Source organism: Corvus moneduloides, chromosome 7, assembly GCF_009650955.1.
Source record: "Corvus moneduloides isolate bCorMon1 chromosome 7, bCorMon1.pri, whole genome shotgun sequence".
NCBI classification, from domain to species: Eukaryota; Metazoa; Chordata; class Aves; order Passeriformes; family Corvidae; genus Corvus; species Corvus moneduloides.
The window spans coordinates 18540392-18567830 of NC_045482.1; the positions used below are offsets into that span (position 1 = coordinate 18540392).

Below are 27439 nucleotides of genomic sequence, written 5' to 3' on the forward strand. Positions count from 1 at the left end.
GCTGGGGAGGCCCCACCACCTGCATCGCATGAGCCCTGGCTGTTGTTGTTCTGAACCAATTGGAAATGATGTATTACAAGGAATAATATTTACACAAAGCAAACACCAGTACTAGATAAATACACTGTTCTTACATGGAGAGCAAACTAAATCGGTTTCCAGTAAAAGAAGAAAAGTAACAGTGCGTGATATTACTGCACTATGATTTTAAGTAATTTCTGTAGATTAGCATATGAAGACAAATGGATTGTTTAAGACTTGTATTGCAGATTTTGAAAATCCAACACAGGCAATACAAAACTCTTTGCAAAAAGCCTTGCTAGGAGAATGAAGTAAATAATTGTGAATCTGGCTATGCAGTGGCAGCTGAGAGGAGAAAGCATCTTGTCCACTCATCTTTCTGTCCATTTCTTTAACAGTGCAAAGTTCCTGGCGATTTTCCCAACCTTCTCATCAAAAGCATACCCAAACAAACTTTAATTGTTGTTTCTATTATAATTGTGGCCACCACGTGTCAGACCTCCTGTACTTCGTTCTGCTCCCCTGCTTTCCTAACAAAATGCAAACTTTGCCTAGCAGGCAATTCCTCCCTTTCCCCCCTTCTTCACAGACTCTTCTGATTTCAGTGGAAAAAAATTAACCAAATTTGAGATAGGGTTCAAACAGGGTCCTAGAAGCTATACAGAAATTAGTGATAGGAGAGAGGTCCCAAATAAAGTGTCGCTACTAAGAGAAAAGAGGGCAGCACTCTTGGACATGCCACTTCACTGGGTAACAGCCAGCTGGCTAATCCTCACAGGTGTAACTCCAAACACCACATACACTGTCTTCCATCAAACAGATACATCAGGGAAGTTATGGCAGTATTTGTAGCAGGAAAGAGCAAAAACAAAAACGAAATAAGCTTTTTCACTCCTCCCTCTCACAGAAAAACTTTTTGATCATTTCCACTGGCTGTGATTATATTCTGACTTTATTTTGCAATTTCAGTTCTTATAATTAGCAATTCTTCTAAGTGTTTTCATTAAGACCATGCACAGATGACCTAAAGTTGTAACTTTTCAGTTTTTTGTGGATACTGGTATTGAAAGTGCTGAGCACCCAAAACCAGGCAGCTCTAGCTTGGAATGCACTGCTATTGCCTACTGTTGCAGTGATGGAAAATATACATGAGCATTCTTATGCAGTCCTGATTTTAAAAAAGCAGGTTTTATTGAGAAGTAATCTGATATACTTCATCCTTTTTCTGACAGCAAGAAGAATGATTTTTGTAGCAAGTGTACTGCTATACTGGGATGAGACTTTCAGTCCCTCTAGAAGACAAGACGAGGTCACTGGTGATACTAGAGCTAGATGTCTTAATTGAAGGGCTACCTAATTTGCAACATCCTGCACGTCAATCTATTTTTGTAGGGCTCTTTCTCTGTTGTGAAGCAATACAGACAAAGCTTGTTATTGTCACTTTGACACTGTGTATCCACTCACCATTCAAAGAAAGTCTTTATATAGACTATACAGTAAAATAAGCTACAGCATGAGTCACACTGCAAGAGTCCATGGTTCTTGAGTATTACGAGGCACCAGAGGAATCAACTGACTTGCATATGAGAACAAGGCCACAAGTGTAACTACAGAACTGCCTTTAAGAAATGTTTTGTTAACAGAGAGAAAAAGCTGCCTTCACATCTAGATCCACTTCACATAATTCTTCTGGTATCTTAAAACTTTGGAACTACATTAGAGACAAGTTTTGCAAATCATATTGTAATAAAAATCAAACACATGGAAAATAAGGCAATAATTTTTTTTTCCATTTAATAGAACTATTTTTTCACGTGCATTAATTTCTGTTTATCTGATCTGTTTTCCTTTGGCAGTACTGAGGGGAATTCAGTGTCAAACAATGAGGAAACTGTACATACATGCCTAACATATTTAACTGGCTAGTTTCCAATTTACAAGTATTTCCCTACATACTGCTAGTTCCTTGTTTAAGGAACATCACAGAATGTAATTTTAGCATTATACTGTCTCTTCAGTTTTATGAACTTCAGACTTTTGTGAAAATCTTGGTATCTTTTAGATAAAACGGGCACTGTTATCTCTGTCTGTTGTACAAGATTATTCCTTGCATATCTCCTATGGAGTTGAAGTTCATGATATTCACCTGTGTCGGAATGAATGCCCAGCTGATATCAATTAACAGTTTCACTGGCTTCAGCAAAGCTGATTTGCATTCGTTGATCTGTTCCAATAGCACTAATGATCATCCATGTTCAGATAAAAAAGACCCATTGTCCACTAGCTAGTACTGAAGACTAAATCTCGTGAGATCACTGCCATATTCCCAAGTATGCCATTCAGTCACTATAATTGACATTTGAAACAAAACAGGTACAAACTGGGAAACGTGATGTCCGACTACACTGTAACCTTCAGGAGACTCCTTTTTAATTTCTGCAGTGGGAAATTTCATCTTTGGGAAGGGCGACTTGAATACAGCCTACATTCCAGCCGTGTCCTGGCCCTCTTCTATTCCCAGGCTCTGTTTCAGTGCCATACCCAGAGGGAACACGGATATGGACAGGACTTAAAAAGGCCCCCACCACATCCTTTGTGCTACAGAAGAATCACCTAGCAATTTCAGAAATTGTTTTCACCTCTAAGCTTTGGGAAGTCACAGGTTCCAAAAGTAGTAAACAAGAACTCTATGAAATAGAAATGACATATTGTCTTGTCTTTCTCATGGCAAAATCATAAATCAAAAATTCGCATCAGTGGCAACCCATAAGTTTAGCAAACTTGACAGCTACTACAGATCTGATATGATCAGAAAAAGCAGCATGAACAGGCTTGCAGATCTACTGGATGACTACACCGGCCAGTAAGTGTCAGCAATGCTAGCTTCAGATAGAATCCTTCCTGCAAAGAGAAACAGTGGGAAAATCCAGACAAGAAGAAAAAGTGCTAGTGCCTGAATACTTGACAGGGAATTATTTGTCAACGATAGCATGGATAAAATCTGGTCTCTTAAAAAGGAAAATTGCTGCAAGTGTTCAAAGGTGTCTTTATAATAAAGAAGTCAGCAAGAAAGAGCAGATGTAACCTAGATGCCAAGCAAGACCAAGGCTGCCAGCACAGACCTGCTGATTTGCTCTGCCTCAAAACAGAAACTAAGGGTCTGATGCACCTGTGTTACTCCAACTTCAGGCCAGTGTGACTTTTTTTTCAAGAGGTGCAAAACTCAAATGATGCTCATATATCAGATTAGCTACAACAATAGAGATGTAATTCAGGAGACGTTTCCAGAGTATATACAGTAGCAGAAGGATGACGGTGGCCAGTAAAGCTGTTTCAAGCTACCAGAAGATGAAAGCTGAAAGTGACAAGACTTTGTACTCAATTGACACTCTTTGTTGTAGCAGCAGTCCCAGCAGACAATTTCACTGCCTTTTCTCTAACTTTCACAGAGCTATTTTATCTAGTTCTCTTACTACAGCCCTAAACAGTAAAAGGAACAGTAACACCCATGCATACAAAGAACTCCTAAAGTGGCTTTGTCTATAGTAGAAAATGCTACTAAGAGCCTGACCCAAATCATCTCTGAATTTATCAGTATGTTTTAGAAATTTCTGAAAGATAAAAGAGGCATCCCGTTAAAACTACAATTCTCAATGTCACATGTCAGGCTTTGCTTACTAATGAGAATTAGTATGTTTGATGTCTTCCTTTGCTGTTCTCTTCTGATGCCTTGCAGCAGAATGGTCAAACCTCTGCAGCTATGGCATCCAGAGACCAGTTTTGTGGTGGCCCCTTGCCAGACATCCCAGGCCATACTCTCTTCCTGCATGGACAGGTGGCAGAGTTCACTGTGCAGACACTGGAACAGCCTGATACTTGCAGCACAAGATACTTGGCTATTAAGCAGCATAGTGGCCAACCAGCTGCTCCCCAGTACCTGACAGGAAAAAACTGTAGGCCAAATAAAAACAACCTGCAGTCCAGGCATGGCCAGATGGGCACTGGGGTTATCCATGACAGGCTCTTCAATTTGATCTCTGTATTTAGTGCATCACCATGCTTGTGAACATAGCCCAGCAGAGTGCTACTGAATTAAGCGCTTAGTATTTGTAAAATGGTTCAAGATACACAGATTAAAGACCACATATACATAATATTATTCTGGCATTGCATTCCTTCAGGAACAGACAAATACCACAGTACGTAATTGGGCTGGTATCTCTTTAAATCCAGATCATTAGAGCTCTCCCAAGATCCCCATCAGTGTACAAAGAACCACTCATTTGATTATTTTACAATACAAAACCCCCTGCATATATCCACAATGATTATGTATTCAGTACAATCCCTTTAATGTCAGTACATCAGATGTGTTTCAGTTGAGATTTTGCATTCATAGTCACACTCAAATGAGTTTTGTCTTGCCTTCTCATCTCCTGTACTTGATCTCTCTCTTTAAATTTGGCATTTCTAGGAACGTCTCCCAGCTAGGTCTTAAAAGTAGATTCTTTTCTCTGCTCAATAAGCAAGAGAACAGTATATAATTTCCTACTTTATGTACAACATCTGGCACTGTAGAAAGAACAACTACAAATCTTACCAAGGCAGCAGAAAAAAATAGCTGAGAATCCTCCTGTACGGAAAACAACTCTGCAACACTATAGGCTATAACACCTATTACATATTATATGAAAGGTTAGCAGATCTCCTGGCAGAGCATAGTAAAGTTTGTGGGATTCGATTGCTGTATAGCAACAGAGCACTGAGAGAGAGAGAGGGCCTTTCATCAAACATTAATATGAATCTCAATCTGCTTCTCCCTATATTAAATAAAAAATGTCAAGATAAATCTGGCAGGAGTATATGCTTCCATATGTTAATATTTTGGGTGATAGTCTACACAAAGCATCTGCAACAAAATAACTTTCCCTATTTAACCAGCAAGCAAGCTGAGGGTACAAAATTTCCCAAAGCACCAGAATGACTTAACCATGCTGCACTTAGAGCAGTAACTCAGGCATTTCAGAAACTACACAGCAATGACATTCAGTGAACCCAGAAACATAATTTAAATATATTTAAGCATTCAGAAACAGTTACCTAAGTGCTGTGCCTCTTAAGAATCCCACTAGAGGCATATGAGAACTTGGGGCTATCATGTGAGGTTAAGATCTATCTTTACCAAGACTCCAACTCCAGTAAGAGGGTTATTAAATGAAGATGGCCCCCTATTCCAACGCAGTCTTAAAACGTAGAACCATGATGGTGAAGTTCACCTTTGCAATGAGAGTACATGGCAAGGGCAAGCAAACGCCAGCTGGGACAGTGCCACAGGAGCGATCTTAGAGTAGCACTAGAAGCTTCATTTAGTTTTCCAAGGTATTTCACTCAGTTCTCCAAGCAGAAAGCAGACTGGTTGATCATGGGCACAGTGAGACAAGAAGAAAACTTGTTTCCCTAATTATACACTGGTAGACAGCCCTTCCTCATGGACTGTGAAGAACAAAAGTAAGATCAGAAGGTATTCGTCTTCCAGTAATTTTTAACTGCTTAAACTTTCCCTGTTAACAAAGCAATGTTGCTTTCCAAACCTTTTCATAAAATTATAGCTCTTTAGTCATTTGTCAACACCCATCTGTCACATGCTCCTTGAAGATGCAAAGTCTTCAGGAGGAGTCCGGAAAGGAATTATCTGAGATTGTCAGTGTCTGAAGGCATAACTAATCAGTCCATGGAGCCTTGATAATTGTTAGGTTGTTTTACAGCCCATCTGCAAAAGCACTGCCTAAATAGGAATCAAATACCTACAAAAGCCTGTCCTATGTGTTTGTGGAAATAATAGCCAAAATTAACTTGGAATGTTGCCACGCACTTATATAAGGTCATGGCACGATGTGGTTACTTGTCGGTACTGATATTTATTCAAGTAGAATAAAGTGCTATTCATGAGCTAAAAGTCAACCCAATGTTTTATTTAGAATTAAAGTGCTTTTCCCAAAGAGGATGGCTTTTCCAAAGCAGTAAGTGCTGGGCCAGTTCTGTTTCGTTTAATGTCAGTGGCAGCTTCCAAAACAGCAGCCATAATTTCAACCATTATGCTGGGCTGTTCAGGGCAACTCCAGTCTGGTGAGCCAGCACTGTCTCCCCAGGACAGGAGTATAGCTAAGGGTGAGCAAGCTGGCACAAAAACAGGAACTTGAGTGCAAGGGTAACTAGAGATTGACAAGGCTCTCCTGACTATATGGGAAAACCATCAGAAAAAGACTGGTAGGAATTTTAATTACAATTGCATTATACCTAAAAAATTTCTTGTCCAGCAGCATCACAAGGACTGTATATTCAACACAGGCCTCCACTCTGTCCAAATCCAGGACAACATACCTGGAGTAGTAACCAGTAATACTTTGGTTAGACCAATAATGTAATCAACCATGTGCATTTTTTTTAAAAATACATTTTTACTGAGCTATTGCTGTTGTTTCACAACATTACAATTTAAATTGGAAGGGTACATGATACATATAGCTGATATTGAGCACTGGTTGTTAATGTTAAAGAGGTACTATTGCATATGTCTCATTTCCAGGCCATATGACTAACCCTATAAATTTCCAGGCAGACCAGGCCTACAAAGATGGTGACAACCAGTCCATTGTGTTTGGGGCATTGAAACAGTAAGGAGAGGCCAGATTCAAAACACTTCTGTAATGTTTCAAAATCTATCTTGAAAATCAATGAAAAGCCCAGTCCTGGCCCTCCTGTGTCCGTTTAAGAGGTGACAGAAATCCCCAGTATTAGTAAAACCAAAGCTACTGCTTAAAATCAGGAAGTCCTTAGAGAGCAGAGGAATGAACACACTGAGACTTTTATGTTAGCTAGAGAAGTCATTGCAGCTGCACCTTTTTCTAACCTTGCAAATAAAATAAATAAATAAAATTTGTAACAAAACATTTTTTGAAATGTTTTTTCCCCCTAGCACAGTAATTCCTACTTCAACAAACATCTCACATGCTAAGCTTTCATTAGGTACAACTCCATCTAATGTACTTTTCAAGGAGTTCAGGTCAGTAATGGATGTAGTTATCCAATACCACCCTCTTGTAACCCTCTTAGACCCTCTTTCCTCCCTCCTGTAGTCAATCTTCATCAGCATCTAATTACCTATATTCCCAGCTTTAAAACTTTGTAGCAGACACTGATGATATTGAGTGGCAACACACGATCTTAGTCTGTTTACAGATCTCTTTTCTTAGAATTCTCTTTCTGAAGAACCACTGGATTACATCCAAGCCCTTCACACCTTCCCATTCAGCCCATGGCTATTGGCCATAGTTCCACAATACAAAGCATTCAACACAACAATGGCCTATGCCCTGCCAGCCACTGGCTCCCACTCCTGTGCCCAACATGTCACCTTCTTGGCCAGGTCTGTAAAGATTGGGAAGAGGGCCCTTCTGTGAACAGGGATCAGTGAACAGATTTGGGTCTTTTAGAAACTGCCACACAGCCAAGAAAGAACAGCCAGAAAGGGACAAGGTGAGTGTTGAGACAATATCTGTCTCATTTTGGTACCATGAAAAAATATCCACATTTTCCTGCAGTAGACCAGTTAGACATTTACAAAAGTAACCAAAGCATACTACAAACCTCTAAAAAGCAACACAGCATTTGGTTTTGCTTTCCAGTGTTACATAAAGTTGTTTTTACATCTTAGAAATAAAATTTTAGCAGCCTTTCAATGGAAACGAAGATACATATGTATGTACATACTGCATATACTCTACTCCATACTGCATTTCAGAGTATCTCACTGAACTGATTTAATTAACATCAGCCAGAAAAGAAAAATATAACATGAAAGTGATTCAAGATCTGTATGATCTTTCTTCTAATTAATGTCCTCTTTTCCACTGAAAGAAAAGCTCAAATGACAGTTGACTGCCATCTGCCCTGAATTTGCAGGCAATGTCTCATTGTCTCCAACTGTACGAAGATGAATATCCAGATTAATCAATCATTCCCAATTGTCTGTCTTCCAGATCATGGAGCACATTGGGGGGAAAAAAAAAAAAAAAAATCACTGACTGCAGTTGCAATCCATAGTCCTTTGCCTGTCTACATTGTTGGGAGAATCCAGGTACAAAAAGTTGGCCAGATATCTCACTTCTACCAAGTTTCCTAGTTTGGAAGAGAGTGCTTGGAAAATAACAATTTCCCTTCAGTCTTTATTCTTTCATTTTAGAAATTTTTCTGCTGTTCTGTTTCTAATAAAAAGTCAGCAGGCAACTACTGAGAAAAGATAATTAGTCAAAGACCTTCACAGGAGCCCCACACTAACACAAGAGACATAATCAGAGGCTGTTTCTGAAGCCCTTTTGTGAATTATCTGAAATCTCATGAGCTGTTACATTGGATTACACTACTTACAGATGCAAAGGTAGCAATATCAAACTCATACACATCAAATGGAACAGTGCCTTCTCTTCACAAAGTGCTATCAAGACTTTCAAATTCCAAAGTAAAATTAAACAGATCCAAGCTGTGCTTCTTTCCTCTTCTGATACCCTATTCCATGGTATTTTCTGCAGCAGACTGATAGAGTGTTAAATGTTCTTAATAGTGCTATCTAGGTAACTGTACGCTGAGTCTACCCATTATTTTCCCTCTCTGTACTGACTGTCCCAGAGTATTCCGTAGAGCACATAGTAATATCTAAATATTTGGTTGTCTTTCTGATCCATCGGAGTATAAAAATGGACAGGCATTGGGTCTCAAAACCTTTTTGAGAGCAGATTTTATCAGCAGCCATTCACTGGAACTCAAAAGAATGCAGCAGGCAGAGGCAGGCAAAAAGAACAGTGTAGCAGCTGCATGGGTCACAGGTACAGCTACCACTAAATGACCATAAATCCAGCCTCCTGTTTTTGATACGAGGTTGCCCAAGTGAGGACCTGGGGTTTTATTTCATGATTTAGAGCATGTTCTTTTCATTTCCAGAGCAGAAACTTAAAGTGAATCTGTGGATGCATGTAGGGATTTAGTCACCTTCAGACTATCTCTAGGAATAAAAGTGGTAATGAATGTATCTAAAAATCATCTAACTCCTTGTCCTCCCCTGCAACTCCCCCTGAAGCACTAACAGAGTAATTTTCCAATTAAAAACTAGACAGTCCACAAGCTTGCCAGCCACTCATTTGTAAAAAGACACAGGGCACCCATTTTAATGCTGCAGTCACATTTTAATCAAATATTAATCTTTAGAGGTCTTTGAAGGGAGGAGATATGCTCTCTTTGACAAGCTGATTCTTAAAATAACTTTTTTTGCTTTAGCAGTTAACAGGTCAAACGAGAATGCAGCAGGCAAGTCATGGACTAAACAGCACTTTCAACAAAAAAGACTCAGCAACATCAAGCAAGTGTCAGAAAGCACAAGCTGAGGGGGATGGGACAGTAAGCAGGACATGCATTAACTTTCAAAGTTTGCCACTGTCCAATTGTTTTTGGATATTGTGCATGACAGCGCAGGTCATCCACTGGAGCAGGAACCTTCAGACTAGGGGCTGCAATAGCTCAATGCCTCCTTGAAGCCGAAGTTCCATGAGGAAATGTGACTTGATCTAATTTTGGAATCTGGAAAAAAGACAAACATCAGGAAGGAAGTTTAAAAAAAGTTTAAGTCCTTTCAAAGAAAAAGGAAACTCAAACCAGATAAATTCAAATAGCAGTAAGTCACCATCAAACTGCTATGACGTCTCCTTGAGAACAGCACATAAGAATTGCTTGTACCTCTCTGAAATATTTGAGACGGGGAGCAGGAAGTCACTACAATCTGTGGATGGATTTAGCCCAATGGTTTCCAGCTGTCTCTGTATATACTGGTAGTTCAGATCTTCATTTGTGTACAACACACACAGCTCTACTATGTTAGGTGATCACAGAGCTCCACACTTTCCATTTCAGACTCTCCTATCTATAGAATAACCTTTGTAACTGAGGGCTGGAATACTCCAGACCCCACAGATGATTAAAGCTAACAGACAGGAGATCTGTCACGAAAAAAGAATTGTAACAGAGGAAACTACTTCCAGGTTTCTGGGATAAAGAGATAAACCACTAATTCCACATGAATTCTTCAGTACTGTGCATGCACTGACAGTGAGAACAATTCTCTGTAGGTGTCTGCAGGATTGCTTTGGTCAATTGGGGGTACCCGGTACAGCCTGACCAGTAACGTCACTGAACAACAGGATCAGAGGATCAGTCAGTTCCTGTGATTCACCTGGTAAACACAAGTCTCTCAGGGACTTGTTTGCTGAATCAATTCTCATTTAACATGGGCAGTATTTAAAAATTATTGGGTCACAGAAAAATGAAATTAAGACTTTATTAGCCAAGTCCCAGTTGTAGGAGAGTAAATCCTCATTATGCTGTAAAATGGTCTAATTTATATTACAGGTTTTTTCATATGGGTGATGGATGCATGTTGACCTCATAATGACCCCAGAGGGCAAAGGTTTCCTCCCATTCTCACTTTGTTTGTCTCTCCTGTCTTCTTCCTCTTTCCCCTCCTCCCTCTCTCCCTCCCACCTCTCTTTTTCTCTGAAAGCCCTGTAAACTGTACAGAATTTATTTTGAGCCGGTGGAAAGGGGTTAAATCGGCACAGCAAAGAGTGCTACTACCTCCTCCTTCCCTCATCTCTTCTCCTCCTGCACAGTGGCAAGCCAAACTGCAAAAGCAAAGTCAGAGGAAGGAAAAGGAACAACATAAAGCATTTTTAAAACACCCATCCTGAAATGTTAAAAATTATCAAACATAACTGAATGGAAAAGAATTCCAGCTTGTCTTTTTAAAATGGAAGAACACTGGCTTTAGACTCTACTCCCACCATGGGTATGAAATAGGCACAAGGGTCAATGAGATTTAACATATAAGTAGAGGGAAAAATCCCTATAACAATCTTCTACCATACTGCCATTACTGAATTTTAAGTACAACTTCTCCGACAAATATATTCTATAAACTTCAGACATTTTAGTATACCCAGAGACAGTCTATCCTCTTTTGCTTTAATATGCCCCAACACTCCTGTGATCAATATTGAATTCATAAAGTAAACAAGGTCCAGCTGGGTAAATAATGAGCACAAGCACACCTTAGCAAGTGGTTATTTATCCTAAATCAACCCTCAAACAACGTTATACCCTGTTTCTTGGAATCAGTGTAGTGCTGGAATTTCACATTTCAGCAATACAAATCCATGTCTTTACCACAAGTGCTAATTATAGAGTTCAGCTGCTGCTTCTTCTCTTTTTAAAGTAATTTACAGTTGTTCTCATACAGGCTATGAGTGTTGTCAACTCACCTATGTTTTCAGCTGAGTAAAGTATCTCACGCTTCCCGACTGGGGTGCTACGCAGTGCTGCTGTATGGCCCTTCAGGGAAAGCAGTAGTGAAGCCCATCAGTAGTCATATTTCTGCACTGCCAAAGTTCTGTGTAACCATCAATGAGTCAGTTAATTTTCCCTCTGACATGTGCATGTCAGTGCTAAATCTCTGCATCTGTAAAACACTTTGGGATCCCTGACAAAGAAGGACTTTACGTAAAGGTCAGATGAATAACTTTCTTCTTCAGCAAAACCATTTTAAGATAATTTAAACAGACGTGCAAGTCTAGCAATCTGGAAATTCTCACAGCTGCTGTTTGCTACCTAAACTCTGCTGCTTAGAGTCATGTGTGTTCACATGATCTGCTAAGCTGGGAGCAGGGGGCTGTCTCTTGCTCTTGAACTTTTTCCTCCTGCACTTTACAATCAGTCCAGCAATGCTTTTATTGTGTAGTGCTGAATACATGAGCATGCATGTAAAGGGCATATGATGGAAGTTGCTTCTAAATGGTTTATAACTAATCTGTCCTTTATTAGCATTTCTTTAGGAATTGAAATAAACTCATTACAATTTCAAGACTTTTTTCTTTTCAAAAACAACCCAAAAACTAGATCCTTAGTTTTTGGTCCTTAGAATTTATACTGCACTTTGCCTTATATGGCAACCACAGAGTAAGGGAACCGTATGTTCGATTTGCATTTTCTCTAGGTATGAAAATAGGTATACTGGTTATCTTTAGACAGTATTTATATCCATTTCACTTTCCCAGGATTCAATATACAGAGCATACCTCATACAGGCTATAGTGTTTTCAAGAGCTATTTAAAGGCTTCCTGTGAGTAACAAAGAAAACTAACTCTCTGGAAAGACACGAAGCTTACAAACTGAAACTCTGATGAAAACTTCAGTAATGAGCATTGAGAAATATAAGTAATCATTATAAGAAGAGCATAACCCATCAAAGTCCATAGGTCAGACAGCTTTCTAGTTCTGTGTTGTAACAGAACAGTGGCATCAGCACAGGGCACTACAGGAGAATTAATGACTAGCTGTAATTAATGGCCCTGGGCTATGCCTGAGGCAATCAGCTCCTCCCATCTACTCAGGAATCCCAGGAGATACTCTAGTCTCCTTTGGCACACTAACATCTAGTTTTTAGTAAAATTCTTTCTACACAGAACTTTTGTGCTTAGATTATTGGGAGGACTTTATGTACATACATGAATAAAAATACAGTCAATTAGGGAGAACATATTGGAGTGAAAAGCACTATCAGTGCCTTCAAGACTGAGTTCAATGGGAACAAATGTTCTCAAATAATAAAGAATGCAAGTGGGCTTGTATTTTTGATCACATGCTCTCTACATTTGAGGTGAGACCTATACTGCATTAACAGCTTTCTGTCAGTCTTGCAGCGCTTCAGTTCCTTCAGGAAGTCTGTTCTTCACCCCTGCTCAACTGTCTTGTTCTGCAACATCTCACTTCACTACCACTGCTATGATCACTGCTGTAAAAATGTAAGAGAACCTTTTGGATAGGTGCTAGGCACTTCAAAAATTGGTTATAATGCATGTACAACAAAGATAATAATCATTTTAGTCACCATTGCCAGGAAGTTATCAGCACATTACAGATCTTAATTTGATGTTAAAAAAAAAAGTGGTGATACATCATACGTTGTTTTATTCCCTGCCACAGTCTCTCTTCAGTTACATTTTCTTATTCCACACCCACAGATTCCCTCTGCAAACATTCACCGACTGCCTCTTGGCACAGATAGCAAACACATTACAGACTTTGAGCAAAGAAAAGAATCGACCATTCTTCTCAGGTGAGCTCTGTAATACTGCAATAGACCCTTCAAATCTGGAACCTGGATATTCTCTTCCCTAGAAAAGCCTTGCATTGAAGAATAATCCATTTGACTGAGATGCAATCTGGAATGTTGCCATACACTACAGAAGTAATTCTCAACATGACTAGCAACATGAAACAGAGGTATCTGTGCTGAGCACTACACACCAAATCTCAGCAAGCTCAGCTCCACACTTACATTCAAATACTCTCTACTAACAGCCTACCAATAAATTAACAATCAGCAATACTCTCATCACATAGTATAAAAAATCTTATCTCATATGTGTTTAGACTTACGGCTTGTTTGGTTGTCACACTTTTGGTCAAATTCCCCATCAAATGCATGCAAGGGCTTTCCCAGTGAGGTCTGTGTGGTCTGTGCATATAATCTAATTGAAAAGGACAAAGTTCTGACTCCTGTAGCCAAATGATGAACATTCTCATTATTACATTTAATTTTTTAAAGACATTGAAAAATCTAACCAGTATTTGTGTGTTCTTTCAATGAGACAGATCCAATACCAGAACATGGTACTGGCTGTAACAGTTTATTGATTATATACCAACACAACAAAGTAGTAACAGGCATAGACCAGGAAGATTTGCTACCTTGTTTCAGAATTGTCCACAGATTACTTTAATATTAAAGCAGATCTGTACCACAGTCCTCTCCACGGTAAAAAGAAGCTGACAATTTTATCACTGCTTATCATGGCCTGGGGAAAATTATGCATTTGTGTACAATTATCAGTTTTCCACAGCCTTTCACTATTTTTTGGTAGTGATGGTGATGCTACTGAGATGATTAACTAACTTCCCTTCAAAAACAGATAAAAACTGAAATGACAGAGTTTCTGGCAAGAGAATTTCTGGCAGAGGAAGCAAAGTAGGAAATGCAGTTTCTGATATAAAACAGCCCACTCTGTCTCATCTGAGAGAAGGCTTGCTGCCTGGGTATTTCTCAAATGAAAAACTGCCAGGGTTTAAAACAACTGAAGCTTTCCTGCTATGAGAATTATGTGCTTTACAGATCATGATAATTCCTGACTAAAATATGAAAGAGTCAGTCTTTCAAACTGTTCCTTTCCTTCAGTGAGGTTACATTTACAGTTCAATGAGTGGACTTGGATTACAGGGTCCTTTTTCACTTGAAGAGACTGAGAATATTTGTATATATTGCATAAGCAAGATTCAAGCAGTGAACAAAAAATATGGGAAATGTCTCTCTGAATAAATTACTCAGTCCCTCAAGAATTTTCCTTTTATTATCCCTCACACCTTTCTTTCTGCCTCCTTCCTTCCTCCCACCACTCATCATCTGTCCTAGGAAAATAATGCCAGGTTATTCAATGGCCTTGTTAACATAAGAAATTGTTATGGTACATTGGTATGCTGACAAATCGGGTTTGTACTGTTTGTGGTGAAAAGTGCAACCTGATTCTCCATCCCTTCTGCTGGGAGTTCAGCTGGAGTCACTGAGGAAATCCAAAACTGAGGAAGAAACCTGGACTTTTAAAATGAGCACTGGCAGGGCAATGCTGATGACTGAAAACAAGGAATAACCACCCCATACTACTTTCCCTGCTGAAGCTGGAAAGCTAATTGGGACACAGCCCAAGAGCAGTATGAGAAGTCACATTATCACTTCTCCCATGGCCTTAATCTCTGTCACTGATGGTAAAGATAAATTCTACATTTTATTGCTCACTTTTCCTTTCAGTGATTGCTCTCTCCATCTCATAGTTATTTGTTTAGATTTTTAGTGCATAAAAATCCTGGCAATGCTACTATGGGCTCTGAGCCATCTGAGCAATCTTCTTTAAATACACTAACACATCATCCATATGGTTATCCAATATGTAACTATTTACCTTCCACGATAATCACAGAGGTAATAAAAACTGTTAAAAGCTTCACAAAACTTCACAAAAGAATGTCACCCTAATTAGGAGTCTATGATTTTCACTGAATAGCAGAGTTTTAGGCATCAGTCTGAATGATCCCCTTTTTGAACATACCTTCATTATTATATGTCTTCCTTAAAAAAGACTGAAAGATCAGATGAGTGGTTGTCCTTAGGAGCTACCTGTTTGAGATCACTGCTGTGTGTGCCCCAGTAGTCTGATACTATGCAGTTCACTATGTTCTGGAAGATATCCACTTCACAGACAACATTTAGGAAGGCTGTGAAGACCATCTGAAAACTAGAAGGAGACATACCAAGGAAACTCCTTTCCAAGTATGATCTTCCCCAGTAGCTTATAATTTTTTAACGGATTTCAACAGAGGTTCCAAATTTGGTAGAGGGCCCGATCAAGGTATAAATAGTTTGTTTTTTATAAAAGCTGTAATTGGTACTATTTCCTTTAGAGTCAATTTAAAATTTTTTTGCCCCTTTCAGAGATTCCCTGTTTCCCTAGAAGACAATAATATTTGGATGAGAAATCACTTTTTTGAGACAGTTACAACATGTATTCTCTTACATCATGTGCAACACTGTCTATCACAATCTTCTATGTGTACTTCTGGCAGTAACTGATGCTGTTGATCGTGGCTACTCTGTACACTGTAGCTTGTGAGCTAACATTTTATGCCAAAAGTTGGTTGTGAGTATTCCAGACACAATTCCGTAGATGGATTAGTGATTATTGAGCTTGTGGAAGAAATCAATGAGCTCTTAGGCCTGCATGCCTATAGTAAGATGGAAGCTTTTTAAGCATGCTTTAAGACCTACAGTACTTAGGTCTCTTGGGATACTTGCAAAATTGTGTCTCTTTTTATCAGAAGTGACTAAACCCAGAAAGGACTAGGAGGAGCAGGAGGATGGAAAGCCATGTCATTCCTTTTCCTGGCCAGCAGATTTCATAAGCTTTGGGATGGGGACACAATATACTCATTGCACCAATATAGAAGTTCAGTCCCTCTGCTATCATGGAACTTGAGAAAGCCTCTTCTTGGGGCAACAGAGTTTTCTTTTGCCACCAATAGAGATAACAGGCGTCAGACTTTCAAGTGGAAGATGTATTGTTTTGTAGACAGAAAACTAGAAGAAATTATATTTAATCGACACAGTTTGAACCCCTATGACTGTACGTTTCTCAGGACAGCGTGTTGTTTGTGTGAAATGCCACCATAGAACTCATGCTGCTTTAAGGTTTCAGGCCTTGCCTTGGCAACTTTGGTTGGCAGGAGCTTTTCCACTGAACTCAAATGTAACAAGAAAATTTTTACGTTGTTTTCCTAAATATCATAAGTAGAAGCAAACTCAATATACTGAAACTGGCATCAGGAGCCCCCTGCAGCTCTAAAAGTGCAGGTATTAGTGTCCATTAGCACATCTTAAAGCACAAGAAACTACTTTGCATAAATTGATTGACTAAAACTGAAGGTGAAAATGAAGACCATGTTGGAGTCCAGTGAAAAAGCTTTTCAGGTACCAGTGAAACAGTGTAACAGACTGATAAACACAGAATTTTACTCTGGGCGGGGAGGATGAGCCTTTTTTTGACAAATAGAAAGTTCATCAAGACTATATTCAGCCCACAACAGACTTTTGTCTCTTCAACTACGAACGAAAATTTTAAAAAGCAGTTACCTAATTCCATTTTTGTCATATGCATTGCAATTAGTTTAGCATCTAATTTAAGTGTGACTGCATTATGAAACTTCACAGAAACACACTGAAGCAAATGTTTGTTTTAAGATCACAACATCAATACAACTATAGAGCATCTTAGCAGATACAGGACTTCTAGCTCTTCAGAATAACTTCAAGACAAGGAAAACTACTTGTTTCATTATCTTTGTAAATCCAAATAATCTTCTGCTGTTCCAATGAACACAGATCACAGGAAAGAAAAGGATGTCTTTATTTTACTAACAGAAGCCCAACTCCATTAAGAAGAGCCAGACTGGTTATATTACTCTGTGACATGTGCAAGGGGAGTATTTCACAGAACAAAACATAGGAATCTTTGCCACAGTGTTTACAACTTAAGGCCACATTGGGTACATTAGAACAGACATAACAAGATCAAAGAAATCACCATTCCTCTTTGCTTCCTGTTGCTGTACAGCCTTCCTCTCTTTTCCGTTTATTATTTTCTAAGTCAGACTGCTAAAGCTATGAGTTCCCAACGGGACCCCAGCTTCAGGGGCTAAGTACAACTGAGGGCCTGTGTGATCATCCATATGCACATTTTGTACAAAAATAAACTCTCTACTTGGTCCATGTTTCATCTGCCAGTTGGCTAGATTGGTTATTTATTCTGTTGGGAAGAATGAACACCCTTTTTGCAACAGAGCTTTACCTTCCCTCTTTCTCTATTTCCATCTATCAACCTTGTAGGAAAGTTGCAACTACTAACAGATAAACCTTAACTTTTGTTTTGGCTAAGACCTACAGAAAATACCTGTGTTACAAAATCTGAAACTGACCCATATTCTGAATATTTGAGGTCTGTGAAGGGGATAATAGACACACAACTATCCCTACATTTTTCAATTGACACAAAAATAAACCATTTGTAGACACACTCATGCAGGTTACTTCTGTTTCTAAGCCTCCTGTTACTGTATTTGGCCACAGTCACAACACTACAAAATAGATAGATGTTCTTCTGTATCTTTATACCTACTTTCTCAAGCTCCTATCACTGAAGCACCTTTCACACCTCCTTTTTCATATTTCATCAATTTGTTTGTTTAAAGCCACTATCTTTCCCTAGAAATAAGTAAATAAATATAGAATTATTGGTGGGTTTTTATAAATGCTTCCAAATTTCCCTTGCTTTCAGACTGCACAGCAAGACCTGCCTTGGGTTTCCCTGCCTTTTTGCCTAAAGCCATGAGAGACAGCCTGAGATTTCACATCAGTAGCTTTTACTAAACGTTTTTTTTCTCTTTGAACAAAGCATCACCTTAACATCTGAACAGTAAAATTCCATCTTTCCTTTTTATTTTCCCATGCATCATTTAAACATGCTGCTCTGAATTCTACAGTTAGAGTATTCCCGAGTAGTTACAATCAACAACCTCTTTAAAGTCAGATACAGCAGGAAATGTGTGCTATCCAGGATAGTTTCACACATTTGTTTGCTGTATAGTAGCCTCAATTTAAATATGATAATCTAATTTAGTAAAAACGAACTGAAATCAGATTTACTGCAAAAACTTTTAAAATTTAATTTTCAGACTAGCAATCAATGCTTATTCAGTTTTCATCTTATCCCTGCCTCCCTTTTTGTAGATGTTTAAATGACACTGAATTAAACAATTGCACAAATTTTAAAAAATGTAGGAAAATTACCATCTGCACTAAATTCATGAATAAAAAGGTCCAGAGAAATCAGTCTTTATGAGCATTTGTCTTAACAGAAAAAAATTATAAAAAGCAAAAATTCTCACAGTAGAAATAATTTTTAATTTTTTTTTCTGGCATTCTGTCTTTCAAATCATTTTGAAACATAAATGACAGAAATTAAAAAGGGAACTCTCACTATCATCTCATTCAAAACCTTACTCAATTCCCGAAATATCACTTACAGGATTAAATATTAAAACATCTTCAAAGAAAGAACTCTGTTGAGACACACAGCAATAAGCCTATTACTATTCACAGACATAAACAGTATCTAAGTATTATCTGCTCAGTATTACACTCCATTACATTTCCCCTAAATCTTTGCAAAATAAAAATATACTCTGGTAAACAACAAGAATTGCAACAGAGGGAAACAAACAAAAAAGAAATCTTAAACTTACATTGATGTGTTATTATAGGTCGTGCACAGCAAGTAGCCCTACGGATACATTTTAGGTTTTTTATCCATGCTCCGTTCTTGTTGCTGATGTGACCACTTAGGCACATGGTCAAGTTGCAATCAGCTTCCCTCTCAGTGATGTATGAGAGCTGTGCTGATTTATCTCGTCCTTCTGCAGCAGATTAGCACTAATGTTTCTGCTTCTGTATCCTACCTTTCTTCAGCATAGACTCTGCACTATCATTGGCAATCCAAATTAAAGAGCCAGTGAATGTAGAACAGTTTTGGGGTTTTTTTTTCTGAAATCATTGCAAAGCAGGTAGTCTCACACAAACAGAATCTTTTATCCATTGAGCCTCTTTTTAACACTTTTGGCAAGAACAGTAGTCAGAGATACAGAAGAATGGTTCCAGTAAATCTGCTATAGTCTTCTAGTGATTTATTCTGTTAAAGGAATATTCTCCTATGCAGATGGCCCTAGGCAAGAGATGCCTGTAATGCAGCAACGTTTCAGCCAAAATAATGGGATTTTCACTTTGTAACACAAAGGTATTGTGTTACACACAGTGAAACTGAAGTTTAACCCAAAGAAGTGAACAATGTGAAATCAATTCATGCAAACAGGGTTTATGAGGAAAAAAAAGCAAGTTAAGTACCTTATACATTAAAGGTACTTAAAAACTGATCAAGTTAAAAACTATTTCAGTGCCTTACAGTGCATACATTCATTACAAATTCTCTCTTTTTGCCTTAGGATTGACAGATTTTACACTATCAAAAGTATTACAAAGAACCTGACTGAATCTTTTTGTTACTGTTTTCAGTTTGCAGTAAACATCTACTATTTTAGCAGTAAAATACAATTGTTAATTCACAATCTCTCAATTCAAGACACCATGAGACACAGCCATTTAAATTTTCATTAGGACTTTGAAAAGTATTTAGGAAAAAATGGATGTCTTAGACCATCTAGTCTTGAAAATGTGAACATTCTGACAAGTTTGCTCACTGTCAAAATGACTCACATCACTACTGTTCCTAGCTGCTACTCTTTCTGATCACAGAAGTATTTCTCTCTGTTTTTAAGAACCAAATGCATACCTGAATATTAAACAAGAAATATATGCTGCTTAAACATTAGCAATATTTGAGCAGCAACTCATAAAGACCTATTCTGTGTCTATTATCAGCATTCATTTTTAAAAAACATTATATGGAGTGTCTTACCCTAACCAGGAAAGTAACAATGAAATTGTATTAACCCATTACTTTGTAAAAAATGCTACTACAAAGGACTATCTTTGCTCTAATATGAAAATCTAATGTGGTAACATCCATTTCAAAGTGCTTTCTGGATTATACATATACTGATTTTTACACCTGCACAGGAGCACACAACCTTGGGGACAGAATGTAAGAAAGACCTAAGCATGATCACTAGCAGAGAATTTATTCAAAAGCAGTTTTAGTTCTAGGCATGGGACTGCATGAGACTACTTCAAGCCACTGCAGCTTTCCTCCTCTTTTTGTGTGCTGTTGATAAGGAATGAAATGTATGACTGAAGAAGGGCATCCAGAGAAAGTGACAATCTCCTGAAGGAAGGTGTGTGAAAAAAAAGCTTCAAGGTACCCCCAGTACTGAGCTGACAGCACCTGGACTGATGTACCTTCAATGCCTTCATGCCCTTCCAGCCTTCAGAGAGCAATTTGTAAATGCTGACTAAGCATCTTTTGGGTTTGAATTTGAGAAGCTTCTCTGTGTGAGAGATGCCAACTACCAGACGTTCAAAGAACTGAAAGTCTCTGTTTGAAGAAAGATGGAGGTTGGTGCTACACTCCCATCTGACTTTGAGTCCTCTTCAGGACTACACTCATCCAAAGAGCAGCAATTCTACATTTAGTTGTCTTCCCTCGGGAACAAGATAAAAATTTCCAACTGTTATGTCAGCACACTATCCTAAAGAAATAGCTCTATTCCATTAGCAGTTCTACAGTTAGGAGTATTCCTCCTCTTCTGTGGAGAAACATCCTACAATATCAAAACAGAAAGATTCACTGCATCAGAGAGGGCAGAACGATGTTGATCTTCCTGACAGGGTACCACCAGCAAAACAGGGTGTGACACGGATGTTGCAAACAAAAGTGGAAAGTGCTGTCAGTTCTGAAGGCAATATCAGTTGCAAGGACACTTTTTTCCTCTAAGACCTGAAACAAAATTTGGATCCCATGGTTTCACGTATGTCTTTGCTGTACTAAGATAAAGGTATGTAGCCAAAATAACAAAATCTTTAAATCTGGTGTACAAACAGCATTGGAGCTGCTACTGCAGATACACACAGAATCAATCTCAAAAAAATCAACTCCACTTCAAACATTACCATTTATAATGTCCCCAAACTCCCATCAGATGTTTGTTTGGAACCTCACCACTCTGATGGTCAGAAAGAAATTTCTAATGTACACTCAAACACTCAAGCTGCATTAGTACCCATCTGCTCCTGAGCAGCACTATCCTTTAACAGTTTCTATCCCCTGAATGGTGGTCTTGTGTACTTACAGGCGCCAACCATATTCCATATCAGCTTTCATATCAACCAGACTAAACCAGACATGCTCTTTTATAATATAACAGTCAGTCTATCTCTCTTATCACTGTAGTCTTTCTCTTCATCTACCCCTGTTTGAGTTCATCTCTTCTAAACCTGGGAGAGCAGAACCATACATACTATGTTCCACTTGGACTGAACACAACAGTTTATTCTGGTAGACCAAACAAGCTGTGGTTTTAATACATGGTGCAATAACATGTAAGCCTCCTACTACCTTATCTTCAGCAGCTAAATACTACATATTTATCTGTAATTAAATTCTGACATTTATCAATTGGGATGTGTTAATATGTACTTTCTCTGCTATACTACATGAGGTCACGAAGTTAGGAATTAACACCAATCAGCACCGACTTATGTCCAAGTGCTTTTGGGTAACATTACTGCTGGCCCACTTGTGAACTCCCAGTTTTTTACTGACACATCATATTGGCTTGATAACGTAATTTCCAGTTCTCTGAAGCAAGTTGTTTCCATAACTGTTCAGCAAGGAGGAGAAAAAACAGCCATTGTATCACTGTTTGCCACTAAAAAGCATCATCTGTCCTTTCTAAGCCCCAGTGGTTTCTTTAAGTGTTACACACAAGCTATGCAAACAACACACTAATACTCCAAACATGCAAATGGATTATATGTATTTCTACAGGAAACTATTCAAGGCAATTGAGAGTGTAAAGTCAAACAAATTATCATCTATAATTGACAACATGCAAGTAACTTTTAATTAAACATGACTCCTCTACTGAAAAAAAAACCACATTAAAACCCTACTAAAAGGGAATATAGCTAATGAGGAGGGGGAAGTGGGAGGGGAAGGAATGAACAAAACACTGTTTTGTGAAGAGGGTGTTGTTCACCAAAAAAAAAAAATTTACGAAGCAGACTTTTAAATGTATTTCTAACTAATTATTGATTCAAAGCCCACATCAATTTCAAGCAAAAACATACATGCAGGTAAAAAATGCAGGTTCCCACAACCACAAATAAGATACCAGAACGCTTATTTATGCAAGCAACTGATTTGTTTAAAATGTCAAATATTAGATTGAGACAGGCAGGAAGAATTTTGGAGTTAAAATGATCAACATTATTATTAAAGAATAATATAGAGACATCTAGAACCTATTGAAAACTATACACAGAAAAACCCTAAGCCAATACCCAGAATTTTTAAGCCACAGCTGGAGGCCCATCACAGAAAGGGCACCTAGCTGCTTGTGCTGAGGTCCCAAGAAAGCTTAGTAAAGGGAAATCTCTTCAGTTGAGAATGTGTGCTCAAGTAAGTGTTGCATATGACGCATCTAGACATTAAAGGCTTGTTCAACCATTCAATAATCATCAAAACACTTACAAAAAACAAATGCATGCTGTCTTCTCACTTTGCATACGGAAAAAGCAAGAGGGTGAAACTAAATGTCTTGACCAAAATTGCAATAAGGTGACTTTCATAAGACAGGCTTATATGACTTGCCTTTTTGCAGCTATAAATCAAATAACTCCATAGCAGAGCTGGCACATCTTTAGGCTTTCCACAGGGAAGAAAACAGGAATTTATTCGTAGTCTATCTAATCACTGACAACCCATTCCTCCCACTCTCATTACATGGAAAAAAAATAAGGGAATATACAAGTTTCCAAAGGCCAACTCAGAGCTTGCCCTACATTTTAACCTCAGTCAGCAAATTATCCTAGGGATAATAGTATTTCTGCCAGCGAAAGCTCTTTTGCAACTATTCCTTGTACCAGTCCTTCATTAGGCTAACTCTGCTACACAAAACCCCCATTTTCTCAACCTAACCCTATGACATTTTCCCCACAACCCAGCCAGCAAAATTTTTAGTAGAGACTATGGTTTTAATGAGTAGAAGACCTAGTAATGCTTAGGGAAAATAAATCAGTGGGAACACTTTAACTCCAGGTATCCAGTCTACATCTCAAGGCTCTTTCTGCAAGAACTAAGAGGACCTTTTTTCAGAATTAAAGTTGAGCTGGGATTTGAAATACAGAGATCTCTAAAAATCAGGGTAGTCTTCCAGCTGCAAACTGCACAGGCCACAATGTGGGCTATGTAAGCAGCAAGGACGAAGAACAAAACTGAAACGATTACATGCTGTCCCGTGGGCTACAGAACCCACTTGCCAAACAAAACTTTTCTAAGAACCTCTGGAAAAAGCTGAGTATACAGAAAGCACAAGCCTGTATCTTATCCTTCTGAAGGCTTTTCCTTAGAACAGTGTTACAGTTTCTCACTTTTCTCAAAGTGGTCATCTAGGTCTGCTTGCATTTTAGTGTTGGTGCTGTGAAATGTCCCTTTCCCACTTCACATCAAAGCTGCAGACAAAATAAGAGGTGACAGTTATAAACTATCTTACTGAGTGGCAATGTAATAGTGTAAGTGTTTTATTCCTTACTTTCCCTTAAAGAATCTCTGGCACGCTGAATCTATCATTAAATGTATACTTAAAAACCAAGAGATATAAAATTAGCTTTATAGCCTTCAGCCCCAGACAGATGAACTAGCTTCCTCATTTGATAATGGTGTATCTGCCCAATGGACAGATATGGCCCCACAAAAAGATGTTTAGCTTCAGAGAGCCCGTGTGTAAAGGCCACTGTAAGACATGTTAGACATCACTTAAAAAATATAAGAGGCCAAAATCCAACTTGGGTGAAGAGAACAGGGAAAAATAGTTTTAGCAAATGGAGACAGATACCCTAGGTAAAGAGGTAACATTTCATACACTGAATGTGGGATAGGTTTCTTATCCAGAGATCAATTGCCGTGAGTTGTACCTTAGGTATAATAACTTTCTTCACCTGCAACTAAGTTTGGAATAAGTAAATCCAGACATGACAGGTACACTGTTTCTTTTCAATGGGTATTCTTTCCACTTTTTTTTTGTTTTTAACAACCGTGGATTTAATTGTAAGTCGTGATACTTAGTGTATTTTTTTCACTCTTCTATGCAGAAAAGTTTCTGTAAGTTTCAGGTTCCTACCAGCACCCTCTAATCTCAATCAGTAAGATTTGCATAAGGCAGTTTTCTTAAAGAATTGTGCAGCAAAAGGAAAAATGGCAATCACACACTAGTAAGAAGTCAAGATTGTAAAGAGGAGATGGACATGGCACTAAAATGTTACTGAAAAGTGAGCTATGGTTGTTGAGTATTACTGCATTTTGGAGATCAGACACTGTGAGAACATAAGTAACAGTCAGGAGGGCCAACAAGAATCAGGTTTGTTGAGTGAAGGACACAGAATCAAGAGTTATTTGCTTCAGCCATGTCTCAGGGAGAAGCATAAGATTAATGATCCAATTTTTGATGAGCAACTTCATTCTGAAGACGAAATGAAGTTGCTGAGTATACTTCCACTTCAATATTTACAGAAATTCTGCGCAGAAGGAGAGTGGAAATAATTTCTACTGGTCATTGAAATGAAATGCACATGCTTTGAATGTTGCAGCTTCTGTAGAATACCGTGTATAATTACTATTTGTGCTTTATTTTCCTGAATTAACTGATTAACTTGATTAACTGCTGCTAAACAGCCAGCCAATTTTTGACTGGAAAACAAGATGTAACATGAAGCAAAAGGTGAAGCTAGAGGTGAATTTTGGGTCACTCCTTCCCCCTCATGCTTTCTTACAACATGGGCACAAAGGGATATTCCACAAACACCAAAACACATCTGCAACATGTGGAAATTTGTACTTTATCAAAATGCAGTCATCAACACTGTTCACTGAGACAAGAGATCATTCACAATTCATTGGTTTTACTTACTTAATGATGTACACATTGATAGAGGGGCAAATGTAGCAGAACAGTGATCATGCTAAGAGGTCCTTGTGAGGCAGTGCCAATAATACCCTTAATTTTCATTAATTTAAGTGTTAGTAGATGTGCCAAAGAACGGAATGCAGGTTGCACCAGTTTATGCTGGGTGTGTTCTGTCCTGGGGCAACTAGGAATAACTCACAAGAGGAATGAAAACAGGTAAAACAGAAAAATAAATGGAATTACATATTCTTGCCAATACGTTATTTTCTAATACACTTTTCCTTCTTTCATTTGAGAGTGAATTTTCCCAACTGATTCTGTAAACCTTTACAATACTAGAACTGCAGTAATTTTCCATTCTTTTCCATCCAATGCACATGGACGCCACTAACCACTTCAGATCAGGCTGTATATAGCACCACATAGTAAGGTTCCTTAAAATTAACAAAAACCCAAAAATGCTTGGAAATTATTCTTCAAGACTGAAGCATTAAATATCACTACTCTAAGATCAGACAGCCCTCACTTATAGTTAAGAGAAACAAATCTGCAAAGCAGAAAAATGGACTTAACCAAAGTTGGAGGCTTTAAATACGGTTATGTGGGTTGCTGTTGGTTTATTTTCTTTTAATCACTGAAGTAGACGAAGAAAGAAATGTAGTAGCTGTCACCTATCTGGATATCAGTAAAATATTTAATAGTCATAGCTCCTTTTAAAAACTGAAAATGCCTTGGGTAGAAGCAGTGTCATGAAAATTAACAATTAGCCAAATGACTGCAAACAAAAGATAATGAAACATGGCAACACATAAAAAGGTGGCATCTAAAGAAAGTGGGAAACGGCTGGGTTCTGGTTTTCTTTTTCTTTTTATTCATAATCTCAAAGAGAGAACAAACAACTTGATAACATGAAAACACTGGAGAAGGAGAAGACAAAAAAAATGGACAAAAAATAAATGTAATATGTAAGTCTCTAGGGAATCAGCAATGCTGAGGAAAAGATACATTTGGAAAAATTCAATGGAGACATCATTTGCATAGAGCTAGTGACTGAGCAAAGTCTAGGAAGCAATAATCCTAACTTGGAGTATACAAGCATGCCTTCCACTGTCATCATTTCTACCTCTGTATAGGTATCTATGTGAGCTTAACTAGTGACAGTTTTTCTACAATGGCAAAATGCTCTTTTCTCAACAATTATCAAATGCTAGCACGTAAAACTGACAGTAAACATCAGATTAGGTATGTTCCAGACACATATGAAAGACAGGGTCATAAAATTCTGTGTTCCAGAGATCTCATACAAAGAAGCATGATGGCATTTCCAGTAATTTAAGAATAGTCAGGTGATTTTTTTTTTTTTCTTTTAATTATGGCAAAACATAGACATGACCACAGTGTGCAAACGGGGATGGATATAAATACTGAGGACAGTGAGAAATCATCCAAAGGACATGAAAGCAGTTCACAAAAGAACCAAAGAATGAACTCTGAAAACAAATTCTGGAGGGGAACTCAGAATAAATTTGTTACTAGCATGTGATGCACTTGGCCGTGGAATGTCTCTCTAAAAGTGGCACCCATTCACAAGCCATTTGGCATGGATATTTAAAATGTGCAAAGACAAAACTTTACAGAGCATACAATACAGACCAATAGCTCTTCGGTGGAGAGATGGAGAGAGCACATAAAATCAGAGAAATGGAAATAAAGATCTCTTTAAATAAAGACATCATTTTACTTCCAAAAGAAGGGACAGAACTAGTCCTACCCTTGGAGACTGATGGGGAGGAAGCATGAGGGGCTTTTATTTACACAGTACACAATACTGTCACACTCCATTTTTACAATACATAAACAGTTTGAAGGTTTTTCTACAGTATTGTCTGAAAAAGCAGGTACTGGTCATAGCAAGACACAGAAGACAAAGTACATGGAACATTTTGCCACAGGCACAGCAAATTCTACTGTCCATTATTGCAATGAAATTAGTGTAATTAGAGTGGTTTCACTTAAAACAAA

At 38.2% G+C, this 27439-nt stretch overlaps 1 protein-coding gene across 6 annotated transcripts in view; it reads right to left on the minus strand.

Annotated features, from left to right (window-relative positions):
• Positions 1 to 27439, minus strand: part of RAPGEF4 (Rap guanine nucleotide exchange factor 4) — a 157335-nt gene that overhangs the window by 92564 nt on the left and 37332 nt on the right. The window contains exon 1 of one of the 6 annotated variants that reach the window (XM_032114870.1): positions 19028 to 19198. The exons of 4 other annotated variants lie outside the window; for them this stretch is intronic. The gene's annotated coding sequence lies outside the window, so the exon portion shown is untranslated. Of the gene's footprint in view, positions 1 to 11384; positions 11406 to 19027; positions 19199 to 27439 lie in introns of those variants that run through there. One more of the 6 variants, XM_032114871.1, reaches the window with a different exon arrangement.